Below are 19,608 nucleotides of genomic sequence, written 5' to 3' on the forward strand. Positions count from 1 at the left end.
TGTATAGTTCAAGACTTCTGGTAATTTAAAATGTAAAATAATTCAATCACTGCACATCATAATGGCAGCTATAGTTTCGATCTTAAAACATTTTTTTGGGAATGTTGTGGACATTATAAAATAATATCTAAGCAGGATACACAATTTAAATTTACATCAATTTAAATCCACTACCAAGCCGAAAAACACTCTGCACACTTCCCATGTTTGACTCTTTTTTTCCTTTTTTAACACTTTTACGATTGGGACCCTTTTGGATCCCCAATAATTTTAATAGGATTTTTTTTGAACTGCGAAAAATAAAGATAACAAACAATGGTGCTACGAATCATTGACCTGTTTAAGGCACCAATTACTTGACGTCAAATATTCCACTTATATTAAATAGAATATTTTGTTTTTGCCTTTAAAAAATTTTTGTTTAATTTTTTTTACAAAAACTTTCTACAAAACTTTATCTCAACAGGCTTATTTTTGACATGTTTTATGACTGAGACTCTTCCAGGTCCCTGGAACTAAACTTGATGGGAGCCCTTCACGTTTAAAAAAAAAAAATCTATATATTGTATTGATTTTAAAAATGAAAAATATTAAAATGGCCCCTGCATGTTTTAATTTTTCAGCGTTCGGCCCTAGGTGGAAAATGTTTGTACACCCCTGCTGGAAGTCATGTCCCGCAGTGGCGCACTGTGGCCACTAGAGGGAAGCAGAGCAACGCAAGGAAGGTTTGCTCCGGTTAGCGTTTGAATTAACGTCTGAAAAAAGCAAAAGTACTGTAAAATATTAAATTATATTATAAAATATTTGTGTTGTGCAAACCAATTTATCCTAAACTAAAATAAACCCTGAATTTGTTAAACTAAGCTCGTTTAACAGCTGAATTCATGTCCAAATGACTATGTTAAATATTGTAAATATGTTCAAAATAACTGTTCTGACACAATTTTTTTGTGTAAGAGGTTTCTTACCTGTTGACACTTAAGACTTAACTTAATACTGTAGGTTGATGGTATACACTTTAAATAATGATACAAATTGAACCTAGAGAGCACAGTCGACCAAGTTAAATTCCTTGTGTTATAAACATACTTGGCCAATTAAACTGCTTCTGGAAATAAATCTGTAAACTTACGGTATTTCAAAATGAAACATGTTCTTTCTGATTACACCTCCATGAACGGAAACATGGTGCAAACATTGATCCTTTTCCCCCCAAAAAGTGAAATGTGTCCAATTACAGTCAATCATCCCATGAAGGTCATATAGTACTAGTGGTAGTACTGTAGTTGTTCCTTCTTGCCGATAGGTGTCAGTGTTGTCTAATAAATGATGTCTATGTTGGACAAGGCACCTTCAAATTAGCTGCAGGCATTTTTTATTTATTTTACTATATTCTTAAATAGCTGCAGATATTTAAAACAAATAGTAGATTTTTTAAATCGATGCATTTATTTTTAATGTATTTTTTCAAATAGCTGCAGATATATTATTTTTAAACTTCTCCAGGTATTCTTTTAAAACAGATTTTAATCAATTTTGGAACTGCTGCAGGTATTTTATTTATTTAAATTGTATTTTGAATAGCTGTAGGTTTTTTCTTATTTTATTTTTAAATAGCTGCCGGTATTTAAAAAAATAAACACATTTTAGTTAATTTTTAAACAGCTGCCGGTATTTTCTTATTTAATTTTTTAAATAGCTGTAGAAACTGTATTTCCTTATTTACTACTTTTTAAAAAGCTGTAGGTATTTTTGATTCTTTTTATTTTATTCTTAAGTAGCTGCATGTATTTTCTTATTTTATTTTTCAATAAACAGGTATTTTTTATTTATCTCATTTTATTTTTTAATATTTGACTAATTTCCTGCTTGCAAAACATTGTACTATCTCCACTTCTCAATTAACTTGTTTTACCATAGTGCTTCTTGCTCACACACACACACACACACACACACACACACACACACACACACACACACACACACACACACACACACACACACACATATATATATATATATATATATATACATATATATATATATATATATATATATATATATATATACATACATACATACATGTGTTTTTTTACAATGTAAATGTTAAGTATAAATATAAAACTAACAAATTAAATACATCGGAATTCATTGTTAATCTCAGTCTACCTGTTGCTGCTATTACTACGATAGTTATATTTCTGATTAAATAAATACATTTAAAAAATAAATAAATTATATAAATATATATATAAATATATATTTTTTTTAATTTAAAAATTTATTTATTTAATCAGAAATATAACTATCGTAGCAATAGCAGCAACAGGTAGACTGAGATTAACAATGAATTCCGATTTATTTAGTTTGTTAGTTTTATATTTATACTTAACATTTACATTGAAAAAAACACACACACATACGCATATATATATATATATATATATATATATATATATATACATACACACACCTTATCATTTAATGTGTGTTCTTTATTTTCATGACTATTTACATTGTAGATTATCACTGAAGGCATCAAAACTATGAATGAACACATGTGGAGTTATGTACTTAACAAAAAAGGTGAAATAACAGAAAACATGTTCTATATTCTAGTTTCTTCAAAATAGCCACCCTTTGCTCTGATTACTGTTTTGCATACTCTTGGCATTCTCTCGATGAGCTTCAAGAGGTAGTCACCTGAAAGGGTTTTCACTTCAAAGGTGTCATAGTTTTGAAGCCTTCAGTGACAATCTACAACGTAAATACTCACGTAAATAAAAAAACCGCATTGAAATGAGGTGTGTCCAAACTTTTGGCCTGTACTGTATATACAGTACATATACATGCATACCTACATGCAGTAGACACATACATATACACATAAATATACGTATGCATAAATATATAAACGTATATGCATGCATATACGAATACATACATATATACACATATTCATGCATATATACATATACAGTATACACATATGCATACATATATACACATATGCATACATACATACAAATAGACATACACACATACTGTACATATATACAGATGTAGGTCTTTGTTTATAAACAAACAAAAACAAGAAATCAACTGACCCCCTGGTTCCTTAGTTTTATGTATGCTTTCACTTTGTTCGCTAAGGCCAACCTGAGTCAAGTCAGGCTTAAAGGCCTACTGAAATGAGATTTTCTTATTTAAACGGGGATAGCAGATCCATTCTATGTGTCATACTTGATCATTTCGCGATATTGCCATATTTTTGCTGAAAGGATTTAGTAGAGAACATCGACGATAAAGTTCGCAACTTTTGGTCGCTGATAAAAAAGCCTTGCCTGTACCGGAAGTAGCGTGACGTCACAGGTTGTGGAGCTCCTCACATCTGCACATTGTTTACAATCATGGCCACAAGCAGCGAGAGAGATTCGGACCGAGAAAGCGACGATTACCCCATTAATTTGAGCGAGGATGAAAGATTTGTGGATGAGGAAAGTGAGAGTGAAGGACTAGAGGGCAGTGGAAGCGATTCAGATAGGGAAGATGCTGTGAGAGGCGGGTGGGACCTGATATTCAGCTGGGAATGACTAAAACAGTAAATAAACACGAGACATATATATACTCTATTAGCCACAACACAACCAGGCTTATATTTAATATGCCACATAAACACCTCCCCCCTCCCGTCCATATAACCCACCAATACAACTCAAACACCCGCACAACACACTCAATCCCACAGCCCAAAGTACCGTTCACCTCCGTAAAGTTCCTACAGCACATATATTTCCCCAAAGTTACGTACGTGACATGCACATAGCGGCACGCGATCAAATGTTTGGAAGCCGCAGCTGCGTACTCACGGTAGCGCGTATCCAACTCAAAGTCCTCCTGGTAAGAGTCTCTGTTGTCCCAGTTCTCCACAGGCCAATGGTAAAGCTTGACTGTCATATTTCGGGAACGTAAACAATGAAACACCGGCTACATGTTTGTGTTGCTGCAGCCGGCCGCTAATACACTGCTTCCCACCTACAGCTTTCTTCTTTGCTATGTCCAATGTTCATTAAACAAATTGCAAAAGATTCACCAACACAGATGTCCAGAATACTGTGGAATTTTGCGATGAAAACAGACGACTTAATAGCTGGCCACAATGGTGTCCCAAAATGTCCGCTACAATCCGTGACGTCACGCGCAAACGTCATCATACCGAGACGTTTTCAGAAGGATATTTCGCGGGAAATTTAAAATTGCACTTTACTAATCTAACCCGTATTGGCATGTGTTGCAATGTTAAGATTTCATCATTGATATATAAACTATCAGACTGCGTGGTCGGTAGTAGTGGCTTTCAGTAGGCCTTTAAGTTACCCTGATTTCTTTTCATACATAATTATATGGATCCTATCATAGGGACAACCAACCATTAGTCTTTAACTGTTTTAGTTACTCTACACCCGGGGTCGGCAACCCGCAACTCTACAGCCGCATGCGGCTCTTTAGCGCCGCCCTAGTGGCTCTCTGGAGCTTTTTCAAAAATGTATGAAAAATGGAAAAAGATGAGGGGAAAAAAATATTTTTTCTGTTTCTGTAGGAGGACAAACATGACACAAACCTCCCTAATTGTTATAAATCACACTGTTTATATTAAACATGCTTCACTGATTCGAGTATTTGGCGAGCGCCGTTTTGTCCTACTAATTTTGGCGGTCCTTGAACTCACCGTAGTTTGTTTACATGTATAACTTTCTCCGACTTTCTAGGACGTGTTTTATGCCACTTCTTTTTCTGTCTCATTTTGTCCACCAAACTTTTAACGTTGTGCATGAATGCACAAAGGTGAGTTTTGTCGATGTTATTGATAGGGATGATGTTTGATAAGAAATTATCGAGTTCGAGCCTATGATCAAATCCTCTTATCGAACCGATTCCTTATCGATTCTCTTATCGAGTCCAGATAGGTTGTTGTATATGGAAAAAAAATACACATTATTTGGTTTAACAAAAGCTCACTTTTATTATATCAGAAAAAAATAAAATCTAATAAATAAATAAATATTGACTGTTACCCCTAAAAAATAAAATAAAATAAATAAATATTGACTGTTGTTACCCAAAGTATATTAAGTGGGATTTTTAAGTAAAACAAATATATACAGTAACACAAAAACAACCTGTCTCTGTGATCACTATAGGTGTATAAATAATAATATAGTGTTAAATAAAATCAGTTCCTTGGGCACAAAACTGAAAATAATACAGCTCTCCAAAAAGTGCACTTCTGCTGCTATTTGACATAACTGTTTGTTATGATGCTTTGACATTTTTGCACTTTATTTCTTTATTGAAAGAAAATTCTATGAAGAGAAAAGTTGTTTGCAAATGTGGTTACAATGCTAAAAAATGAAAAGTTAAAGCTAAAAAAAGAAATACACTTTATTGAGTTAACATTATTTCTTTATAGGGGGAAAAATGTCATGTTATGAGCTAGGAATATGACAACTACACTACCCAGCATGCAACGGGAGTGACGAGCATGCGCGGTAGCCCCGAAAAGTGTCACCACCCGGCAGCTAAGAATGAGGTTATGAGCACGCTGTGAACGTAAACGTGAAGAGCTCAGCCAACACGCCTCGTCTGCATTATTTATAATTAGACAGACAACACATATACAGTGTGATTTTGTTTACAAGGAAAGAAAAACAAAAGTTAAAAAAGGGAGATGGCATATATGTATGTGCTGCGGTTGCGACAGCTGCCGTAAAGGAGGTGCGTTGCTAGCCTGGTTGCTATGTTTCCGGTTGGTCGTAAAAGTGTTCGTCATGTGTTTGTAGTCTGCTCAAATCTCCCAGTAAAGTTATTCATTGGATTATACCTTTTGTTTTGAACTTTATTACACCTTGGAGCGCTTTTTCCCGTCCATTTTTTTCCTGCTTTCCCTACCTGCGCCTAATGACTGAGCTACGTGACGTCATTTCTTGTGATGTCTCACGAGGCATTTCTGGTCGGGACGGGTTTGGTCCCAGGGATTCGAATAAAGAAGCAACTCTTTTTCTTTACTATAGTGGTCTAGATAACGGGTACCGGTTCTCAAAAAGGGATTCGAGTCAGAGGACCGGTTTCGAGTATCATCCCTAGTTATTGACTTGTGTGGAATGCTAATCAGTCAATCGATGCTAACATGCTATTTAGGCTAGCTATATGTACATATTGCATCATTATGCCTCATTTGTAGGTATATTTGAGGTCATTTAGTTTCCTTTAAGTCCTCTTAATTCAATTTATATCTCATGACACACTATCAGTATGTAATATGGCTTTTAATTTTTTGCGGCTCCAGACAGATTTGTTTTTGTATTTTTTGGTCCAATATGGCTCTTTCAACATTTTGGGTTGCCGACCCCTGCCCTACACCAACAAATCTATTACTACTAAAATAACACAAATAATATCAAAAGTCACAAGCTCTGCTTCTTCCTCCTCCTTTTCGCACATGTTGAAATGTTCAAAGTTTAAAGTGACCATCACCGTTTACGCCCCAAGACGTATTGAAGAAAATAGTATTTTGTCACAATATTGGACGGCCTTTCCCGGTGAAGTGTTGCAGAAGAGTGTGCCAACTGTAGCAGCGACGCCTGCACAAGAACACGCTTTCCCCCCCTTTCCTCCGTCCACTGATGAATAATTAGACGGGGCCAGATAAATAGCCACGGGCTTCTGCCAGAGCGGCGCAGGCAGAGCGAGAGAAATCCATTTGGATTATTACTCCATACATAAAACCCATTTTCATTTTCACAGCCACAATTTGCTTTACGGTCAGAATAACAAATAGATAACGGCTCAAAAGAAAACAATGGACCCGAATTTACAGTCTCGGCTTTTGTGTCTCACTTAAGTCCACGGAGAGGAGGAATAGGGTGAATATGAAGGAAATAAAGTCCACGGTCATGGTCGTCTTTTTACGGTTTTCTTGGCTCCCCCGACTGAAGCACTTGTTGGAATAAAACACCAAAAGACCAGCATCAAGTCGAATTAACGCATGAATTCATGTACTCAACTACTTAAGCATTCACCCTGCTAAGAAAGTAATATTGATATCTTTCTGCCCTTTATTTACTCAACTGCAGAGAGTAACAGTCAGGAAGCGCCTATTTAAGGGGACTTAATGAGCCAAATGTAAGACTACAGATTAGGGCTGGACAACTATTCCAATTTCAATTATGGCTTCTCATGATCATGAAAATATAATAACCAGAAAAAAACGATTAATGGGCGGCGCCACGTGCGAGCTAATTCCTGAGTGTAACGGTAAAACGGACGAGTGAGCGTGTGGGTGGGGAAAAAAAAGCGCACGTTTACTAGAAGTTTGGGATGTCATCACGGGTGCTGATTTGTATTATATATAATAATTAGAGATGTACTAAAATAACAGGAAATAAACACAAACTAAGGAAACACAACCAAACCTTTTTTAATATTCCACGCTACAAAATAAAAGTATGTAGGATCTGTGCTGATATCGTGTCGGATCAATATCGGCCTATACTCAAGGCTCCAATATCAATATTGGAAGTGAAAAAGTTGTATGAAGACAACTAGAGATGTCCGATAATGGCTTTTTTGCCGATATTCCGATATTGTCCAACTCTTAATTACCGATTCCTATATCAACCGATACCGATATATACAGTTGTGGAATTAGCAATCAATCAATGTTTATTTATATAGCCCTAAATTACAAGTGTCTCAAAGGGCTGCACAAGCCACGACGACATCCCCGGTTCAGAGCCCACAAAAGGGCTATATAGTAGCGTCCCGGAAGAGTTAGTGCTGCAAGGGGTTCTGGGTATTTGTTGTGTTGTGTTTATGTTGTGTTACGGTGCGGATGTTCTCCCGAAATGTGTTTGTCATTCTTGTTTGGTGTGGGTTCACATATATACACAAACATATATACGTATAAACACACACATATATACACACACATATATACATATAAACACACACATATATACATATAAACCCACACATATATACACAAACATATACACGTATAACACACACACATATACACACACATATATACATATAAACACAGACATATATACACAAACATATACACGCATAAACACACACATATATACATATAAACACACACATATATACACAGACATATATACGTATAAACACACACATATACACAAACATATATACGTATAAACACACACATATATACGTATAAACACACACATATATACACACACATATATACATATAAACACACACATATATACATATAAACCCACACATATATACACAAACATATACACGTATAACACACACACATATACACACACATATAAACATATAAACACAGACATATATACACAAACATATACACACATAAACACACATATATACACACACACATATATACATATAAACACACACATATATACACAGACATATATACGTATAAACACACACATATATACACAAACATATATACGTATAAACACACACATATACACGTATAAACACACCCATATATACACAAACATACATACATATATACAAACATATATACACAAACATATACACATATATACACAAACATATACACGTACAAACACACACATATATATACACACACACATATATACATATAAACCCACACATATATACACAAACATATATACGTATAAACACACACATATACACGTATAAACACACCCATATATACACAAACATACATACATATATACAAACATATATACACAAACATATACACATATATACACAAACATAAACACACACATATATATACACACACATATATACATATAAACCCACACATATATACACAAACATATATACGTATAAACACACACATATACACGTATAAACACACCCATATATACACAAACATATACACGTATAACACACACATATATACATATAAACACAGACATATATACACAAACATATACACGCATAAACACACACATATACACACACACATATATACATATAAACACACACATATATACACAGACATATATACGTATAAACACACACATATATACACAAACATATATACGTATAAACAAACATATACACGTATAAACACACCCATATATACACAAACATACATACATATATACAAACATATATACACAAACATATACACATATATACACAAACATATACACGTATAAACACACACATATATATACACACACACATATATACATATAAACACACACATATATACACAGACATATATACGTATAAACACACACATATATACACAAACATATATACGTATAAACAAACATATACACGTATAAACACACCCATATATACACAAACATACATACATATATACACAAACATATACACATATATACACAAACATATACACGTATAAACACACACATATATATACACACACACATATATACATATAAACCCACACATATATACACAAACATATACACGTACAACACACACACATATATGCGGTCCTCTCCAAGGTTTCTCATAGTCATTCACATTGACGTCCCACTGGGGTGAGTTTTCCTTGCCCGTATGTGGGCTCTGTACCGAGGATGTCGTTGTGGCTTGTACAGCCCTTTGAGACACTTGCGATTTAGGGCTATATAAATAAACATTGATTGATTGATTGATTTATAAACACACACATATATACATATAAACCCACACATATATACACAAACATATACACGTACAACACACACACATATATACATATAAACACAGACATATATACACAAACATATAAACGTATAAACACACACATATACACAAACAAATATACATGTAAACACACACATATATACACAAACATATATACGTATAAACACACACATATACACGTATAAACACACCCATATATACACAAACATACATACATATATACAAACATATATACACAAACATATACACATATATACACAAACATATACATGTACAACACACACACATATATACATATAAACACAGACATATATACACAAACATATAAACGTATAAACACACACATATACACACACAAATATACATATAAACACACACATATATACACAAACATATACACGTATAAACACACGTATATACACAAACATACATACGTATAAACACACACATATACACGTATAAACACACACATATACACGTATAAACACACACATATATACACAAACATATACACGTATAAACACACACATATATACACAAACATATATACATATAAGCACACACATATATACACAAACATATATACATATAAGCACACACATATATACACAAACATACATACATATAAACACACACATATATACACAAACATACATACATATAAACACACACATATATACACAAACATATACACGTATAAACACACACATATATACACAAACATATATACATATAGGTACACACATATATACACAAACATATATACATATAAGCACACACATATATACACAAACATATATACATATAAGTACACACATATATATACACAAACATATATACATATAAGCACACACATATATACACAAACATACATACATATAAGCACACACATATATACACAAACATACATACATATAAACACACACATATATACACAAACATACATACATATAAACACACACATATATACACAAACATATACACGTATAAACACACACATATATACACAAACATATATACATATAAGTACACACAGATATACACAAACATATATACATATAGGCACACACATATATACACAAACATACATACATATAAACACACACATATATACACAAACATACATACATATAAACACACACATATATACACAAACATATACACGTATAAACACACACATATATACACAAACATATATACATATAAGCACACACATATATACACAAACATACACGTATAAACACACACATATATACACAAACATATACACGTATAAGCACACACATATATACACAAACATATACACGTATAAACACACACATATATACACAGACATATATACATATAAGCACACACATATATACACAAACATATATACATATAAGCACACACATATATACACAAACATATATACATATAAACACACACATATATACACAAACATATATACATACAAGCACACACATATATACACAAACATACATACATATAAACACACACACCTAAACACACGCATATATTAGGGATGTCAGCCAATATTGGCATACAAATGTTATGCGATCATGTGGTTTATTCTGCACATTGAGTGCAATAAGCCATCATGCATATACAAGGAGGAGAGTAAATAAAGCATTTAATGGTGAAGACCAAAGGTTAGATGTAGTCAAGTTATACATGTTATAAGGTCAGAGTGTGTGTGTGTGTGTGTGTGTGTGTGTGTGTGTGCGTGCAGTCAGGTGAGAAGTATTAAATGGGGTCTGCTCTCGTATGCGTTAATAACCAAACACCCTTGGATGCTATTGATTGGCCAATCTCATTCCCATCTGTCCTTGGAAGGGTCCTTCATCATTCCGGTTCAGGAGCGCCCTTCACCGAGCCGCATCCTCCCACCCTCCCTCCCACCCTCGTCACGGGCCCTCTTTTTAACCGCCACCTATCACGTCGCATGTTGGACACGCGCCGTCGCCAGCGTGAATCATCCTGGGAGGGAAAAGTCGTCCCGGGTGTTTTTAGTTGAGGCAAAGTTGCTGGAGGACAACACAAGGACAATTTGATGTTCATTTCATGCTACGACAGGAAATAGTATTTGTGTATTGCCCAATTTGGGAGCGTGCACGTGGCGGCCGTGTGTGTGCACGTGCACGCCCCCGGCTCGCACAGGCCTCGCACGAGTTATGGAATAATGGACGTCAAGCTGTGCCGACACAGCGTGAGCACATTTTCATCCCCTCAAGTGTCAGTCGGTGTGCAGCGACGTGAGCGCCTGCAACCATCACGCTCAGAAACACTCTTCGGCTTACCATGTTGGAGTGTCTACGCACGCTTCTTCATGCGCTTATTCCACCAATAGCAAGCAGGGAAGTAAGCAAGTCCCTAAGTATGCAAGTGTACGTAAGTAAGTATGCATGCAAGCCAGCAAGTAAGATAACAAGTCAGTCATTAAGTAAGTGCAAGCAAACAAGCAAGCAAGCAAATAAGTAAGCAAGCAACAAGTCAGTAAGTAAGCAAGCATTTAGGTATGCAATAAAATAAGTAATAATTAAACTAAGTATGTAAACTAGTCAGAAAGCAAGCAACCGAGTAAGCGTGCAAGTTAGTAAACAAGTAAGCCAGTAAGTAAACAAGCAAGTACAATAACAAGTAAGCCAGTAAGTAGGCAATTTAGCCAGCAAAAAAGTAAGCATGCAAGTAAGTAAGCAATCAAGCATATAAGCAAGTACGTGAGCAGGCAAATAAGTAGGTAAACAAGTAAGTAAACAGGTATAAGTAAGTAAATATTAAGCAAATAAATAAGCAAGTAACAAGTAAGTAAGCTAATAAGTATATATTAAGTAGTTAAATATTAACTAACTAAATAGATAAATAAGTAGATAAATATTAAGTAAGCAAATATTTAAATATTAAGTAAGTAAATGTTAAGTAAGTTAATACATAAGCAAATAAGTGAGTAAATATTAAGTATGTATGTAAATATTAGGTAAGTAAATGTTGAGTAAGTAATTAAGTAAAGAACTAAGTAAGTAACTACATATTAAGTAGGTAAGTAAATAGTAAGTAAGTAAATATTGAGTAAGTAATTAAGTAAAGAACTAAGTAAGTAACTACATATTAAGTACTTAAGTAAATAGTAAGTAAATATTATGTAAGTGTGTAAGTAAATATTGAGTAAGTAAGTAAATATTAAGTAAGTAATTAAGTAACTAAATACATATTAAGTAGGTAAGTAAAAAATAATAAGTAAATATTGAGTAAGTAATTAAATAAATAAGTAACTAAGTAAGTAAATAAATATTAAGTAAGTAAGTGACTAAATAGTAAGTGAGTGAGTAAATATTAAGTAAATAGAATAGAATAGAATAGAAAGTACTTCAATGATCCCTGGGGGAAATTCAGCACCACAGTTCGCTCACAATAGACAATAATAATAATAAATAATATAATATAGATAAAATATATTATATATATAATATATAAAGAAAGAAAGTAAGTAAATAAATAGTAAGTAAGTACATATTAAGTAAGTAAGTACATATTAAGTAAATAGAAAGTAAGTAAATAAATAGTAAGTAAGTAAATAGTAAGTAAGCAAGTAAATAAATAGTGAGTAAGCAAATAAGTAAGTAAGTAAATACATATTAAGTAAGTGAGTGGTTGAGTGAGTAAGTAGGCTAATCACTATTAGGTATGTAAGTAAGTAAGTAATTAAGTAAATAAAAGAGTTGACAAGTTAGCGGAAACAGGCGAAAATAATGTTTTAGGAATCCATGTCCCACCACTGATGGAAAACGTCAAGGCAAATATCCCCCAAACTGCGGTAGACATCTTCTTGTGTGTTTGCTTATCCTACAGTATGGAAGTTATTTTTCTGTCAGCAATATTCCAGACATTATTATTATCATGAGTTTTATATTACAAATGAACCAGATAGTGTTATGATGCGACTTTAGTGTGAACTCTGCCGCGCTCTAATGATGATGATGATGACGCTTCTCAAACAAGCGCCATCATTATCCACCAAAATAGACGCATGCAAAATAAAAGTTGACAAATTAGCAGAAACGGGCGAAAATAATGTTTTAGGAACTCACGTTTATTCCATGTTCCACCACTGATCGCAAACGTCAAGGCAAATATCCCCAAAACTGCGGTAGACATCTACTTTCATAATCTTTCCCGCGGTTTAGAAAATATTAACTTTGTTTTGTTAGAATAATTATGTGTAAGTTATCACACAACTCTTATGCTTAAAGGCCGTTGCTATAGTTATTATCAATTGTGCTGAAGTTGTACTTTTCTATCCGTGCAAAGGGACAACTTGCAAATCCAAGATTGCGAGTCGTCTCTTATCAGTGTTTGTGTCCAGAACATCGAGTACCGTGACGCAGACAAAGCAGAGACAGGGCGATATCATGAGTGAAAGGATTTTAAGTGCGCCTTATAGTCCGAAAAATACGGTAAGTATGTTCATTGGGGAACCAAGCTTGGATTGAAACTAGAGATGTCCGATAATGGCTTTTTTGCCGATATCCGATATTGTCCAACTCTTAATTACCGATTCCAATATCAACCGATACCGATATATACAGTCGTGGAATTAACACATTATTATGCCTAATTTTTTTGTGATGCCCCGCTGGATGCATTAAACAATGTAACAAGGTTTTCCAAAATAAATCAACTCGAGTTATGGAAAAAAGTGCCAACATGGCACTGCCATATTTAGGGACCGAATGTCCTTTTGGGACAGAGGACCCTATTGTATTTGTAAGGTTTTAGTATTATTATACCGCCGCCTCTTTGAGCTGTAATTTGACCCCCTTAGCATGCTTCAAAACTCACCATATTTGACACACACATCAGGACTGGCGAAAATTGCGATCTAATCAAAAAACATAGCCCCAAAACTCAAAATTGCGCTCTAGCGCCCCCTAGGAAGAAAACAGAGACAAAACTGCCTGTAGGAATGTCGTAGAGACATGAAACAAAAACCTCTATGTAGGTCTCACTTAGACCTAGATTTCATACACTGACATCCTTCAGCAAAAATCAACAAGAAGTTTGCAATTCCCCCTTCAAAACAAAAGTTTTGTAAAAACAGTCACCTTTGCCTCTTGGAGCTATAATTTGACCCCCTTAACATGCTTCAAAACTCACCAAACTGAACACACACATCAGGACTGGCAAAAATTGCGATCTAATAAAAAAAAACCCAACCCCAAAACTCAAAATCGCGCTCTAGCGCCCCCTAGGAAGAAAACACAGACAAAACAGCTCCTAGGAAGAAAACACAGACAAAACTGCCTGTAACTTCCAGTAGGAATGTCATCGAGACATGAAACAAAAACCTCTATGTAGGTCTCACTTAGACCTAGATTTCATACACTGACAACCCCCAGCAAAAATCAACAGGAAGTTTGCAATTCCCCCTTTAAAACAAAAGTTTTGTAATTTTTTCAAACATTATCTCCTCTGAGCGCGTTTGTTGTGTCTGCTTCAAATTAGCACAGGAGAGAGATTGAACCCTTTTGATTAAAAGTTGACGAAAGAGTTTTAATTACTGCTCCGGTTTGGATTTTATGTGCCGTCAAAGTCGGTCCCGTCCATCGCTGCTTGCAGCTTTAATTATTATCGAAGTCACAAAGTGCTTTTTTTTTTTTAACATGCCTCAAAACAGCAGCTTGGAATTTGGGACATGCTCTCCCTGAGAGCGGGGTTGAGGTGGGTAGCGGGGGGTGTATATTGTAGCGTCCCGGAAAAGTTAGTGCTGCAAGGGGTTCTGGGTATTTGTTCTGTTGTGTTTATGTTGTGTTACGGTGAGGATGTTCTCCCGAAATGTGTTTGTCATTCTTGTTTGGTGTGGCTTCACAGTGTGGCGCATATTTGTAACAGTGTTAAAGTTGTTTATACGGCCACCCTCAGTGTGACCTGTATGGCTGTTGACCGAGTATGCCTTGCATTCACTTGTGTGTGTGAAAAGCCGTTATTATGTGATTGGGCCGGCATGCAAAGGCATTGATTGATTGATTGAAACTTTTATTAGTAGATTGCACAGTACAGTACATATTCCGTACAATTGACCACTAAATGGTAACACCCGAATACGTTTTTCAACTTGTTTAAGTCGGGGTCCAGTGCCTTTACGGTTTATTGGCGCTCTCTACTTCTCCCTACGTCCGTGTACAACTCCGTACAGCGGCGTTTTAAAAAGTCATACATTTTACTTTTTGAAACCGATACCGATAAATTCCGATATTACATTTTAAAGCATTTATTGGCAGTCCGATATTATCGGACATCTCTAATTGAAACCTTATCGTTTTGGAACGTGTATGACACTTCTTTCAATAGTTGCGATTTGTTAGATTGAAACACACAAAGTGTAAATCATTATTACGATAAGAAAAGTTTATCTGCACTTTGTGGACTCCAACAGTGATATCATCTCGTCACAAACACGAGAGTCCATCAGTCACTTCGCCCTCGCCGGTTATTCTTCTCTACTCTCTACTAGATCCTCCCACGGTGCCTTTTCCTCTTGTTCGCGCTCTTCCACGCCACCTCCATCTTTCCCCGCTGCCATTTTTCCTCATCTGGCAGCGCTGCAAGCCTCCCTTCACTTCCACATCATCAAATGAAGATTAAAGAGCATAAACTCTCTCACACACACACACAATGTGGCTCACAGAATCTAAAATAAATGTGTTTTAATTAAAGTTTCTACTCTGGGGTCCCAGCCAGGAGGATGCAACTATTTTAGAAAAAAAAAGGGGGTCGATTTTCGGTGTTTTACTTTTAGGTATGGACGTGTTTGGAATAGGAATGTGCTGATCGATCGGTATCAGAAAATAAGTAGATTCATGCCTTGGACCCATAAACTTGTGGTGCTGATACCAAAGGTAGTATCAGTATTTGATCGATACTTGAGTGAATAGGTCGATATTTTTATCTTCTCAAAATAATTTCCTGTTTTGTTTTTGTTAATGTTGATAATAAACTCAGGGAATAAGTCCTTGGACACAGGAAGACTGAGGGCAAAAACCAAAAAGATTTAAAAGAGAAGTAAATAGTACAGTAGTTTTAGCTCTTCTTTAGTTATTGTGTACTACTGACTTTGTTTTACTCAAACAAATGTGTGCAATAATAAACACCTCCGCTCCGGACAGGCTAACCTCCTCCAACCTCCGAGGACAAAGCTACGAACAATGCCGCTCCCAGTCTGTGGAACGCTCTCCCTGACCACCTGAGGGCACCACAGACTGTGGATGCTTTTAAAAAGGCTTAAAACCCCCTTTTTATTTATTTTTTTAATTTTTTTTAGATGTATACATATTAGTTCTAGCTATTAGGCTGTTCTAGTTTTTATTTTTATAAATTTTTATTAAATAAAAAAAAAATAAAAAAAATAATACACTGTAGCAATTTGAGGTTGTTTGCTCAATGCAAAGTGTTTTTTACAAATAAAATATATTATTATTATTAATAGAGACTAAGCAAGTAGTTTAATTATTGTGTTGGTATTGTTAAAATGTCAGCGGCACACATTGTAAATAAATTGAAAAAATGACAGTTAACATTTATCTGTTGTTCTCACTCATGGATGATTGGAATCACAATTGCTGATCGGAATGTGAAATGAGTGTTTATCGAAAAAGATAAACACAATGAATTTATTGTTATTCATGCACTCTCACTTATATTGTATTATTATTGTTATTTATTCACTCTTCTATTGTATTATTATTATTTATGCACTCTTACATTTCATTATTATTAATGCACTCACATATTTTATTATTATTGTTATTTATGCACTTTCACATATATTTTATAATTATTGTTATTCATGCACTCTCACATATATTTTATTATTATTGTTATTCATGCACTCTCACATATATTTTATTATTATTGTTATGTATGCACTCTCACATATATTTTATTATTATTGCTATTTATGCACTCTCACATATATTTTATTATTGTTATTAATGCACTCTCACATATATTGTATTATTGTTATTCATGCACTCTCACTTATATTTTATTATTATTGTTATTTATGCACTCTCACATATTTTATTCTTATTGTTATTGATGCACTCTCACATATATTTTATTCTTATTGTTATTAATGCACTCTCACATATATATTCTTATTAATGGTGTCATGCAGTACAAGCCTGTAGGGAGAGGGAAGGAGGAGAATGTGTGTGCTAGGTACACGCATCAAGTTAAGTTTCAGTTTCGATTCCTGCGAGGATTTTGTCACCACAATCCTACTTTTTCACAGCGCAAGGACACACAATTGTCAGAAAAAGCCACTTTTCCACACAGTCGTTTGAGCCGTTTTTTAAAAAATCTTTAGTTGTTGTTTTTTTTTACCCTTACTAGGTGAATAAGTGATTAAATATTAGAGAACATGTAAATATTAAGTAATTAAATAAGTAAGGTAAGTCGATAAATATTAAGTAAATAGGTAAATATTATGTAAGCAAGTAAGTAAGTAAACAAGTAAGCAAGTAATTTATATTTATATAGCGCTTTTCTCTAGAGACTTAAAGCGCTTTAAGTAAGTTAGTAAATTAATGTATTTTGTGATTAAATAGCGAGCAAATAAGTAAATAACTAGAAAGTAAGTAGTAAATCAAAAAGTAAATAAATATTAAGAAAGTGAATAAATAAAAAATAAGTGAGTAAATATATATTAAGTAGGTATATAAGTAGAAAGTGAGTAAATAATATTAAGTAAATAAAGATTAATAAATTAAATAACTAGTAAGTAAGCAAGTAAATACATATTAAGTGAGTAAATAAAATATTAAGTAAATACATAGTAAGTAAGTGAGAACAATAGTAAATCTATATTAGCTAAGTAAATAAAATATTAAGTAAATACATAGTAAGTAAGTGAGAACGATAGTAAATCTATATTAGCTAAGTAAATAAAATATTAAGTAAATACATAGTAAGTGAGAACGATAGTAAATCTATATTTGGTAAGTAAGTAAATAAATACATACTAAGTAAGTAAGTAAATAAATAAATAAATAGAAAATAAGTAAGTAAATCAAAAAGTAAATAGATATTTAGAAAGTGAATAAATAAATAATAAGTGAGTAAATATATATTAAGTAGGTATATAAGTAGAAAGTGAGTAAATAAATATTAAGTAAATAAAGATTAATAAATTAAATAACTAGTAAGTAAGCAAGTAAATACATATTAAGTGAGTAAATAAAATATTAAGTAAATACATAGTAAGTAAGTGAGAACGATAGTAAATCTATATTAGCTAAGTAAATAAAATATTAAGTAAATACATAGTAAGTAAGTGAGAACGATAGTAAATCTATATTAGGTAAGTAAGTAAATAAATACACACTAAGTAAGTAAGTAAGTAAATAAATAAATAAACAGAAAACAAGTAAGTAAATCAAAAAGTATTTAGAAAGTGAATAAATAAATAATAAGTGAGTAAATATATATTAAGTATATAAGTTGAAAGTAAGTAAATAAAGATTAAGAAAGTAAATAACTAGTAAGTAAGCAAGTAAATACATATGAAGTGAGTAAATACATAGTAAGTAAGTGAGAAATATAGTAAATATATATTAGGTAAGTAAGTAAATAAATAAATACTAAGTAAGTAAGTAAATAAATAGAAAATAAGTAAGTACATCAAAAAGTAAATACATATTAAGAAAGTGAATAAATAAATAAGTGAGTAAATATATATTAAGTAAGTATATAAGTAGAAAGTGAGTAAATAAATATTAAGTAAATAAAGATTAAGAAAGTAAATAACTAGTAAGTAAGCAAGTAAATACATATGAAGTGAGTAAATAAATATTAACTAAATACATAGTAAGTAGGTGAGAAATATAG

Source organism: Entelurus aequoreus, linkage group LG18, assembly GCF_033978785.1.
Source record: "Entelurus aequoreus isolate RoL-2023_Sb linkage group LG18, RoL_Eaeq_v1.1, whole genome shotgun sequence".
NCBI lineage: Eukaryota > Metazoa > Chordata > Actinopteri > Syngnathiformes > Syngnathidae > Entelurus > Entelurus aequoreus.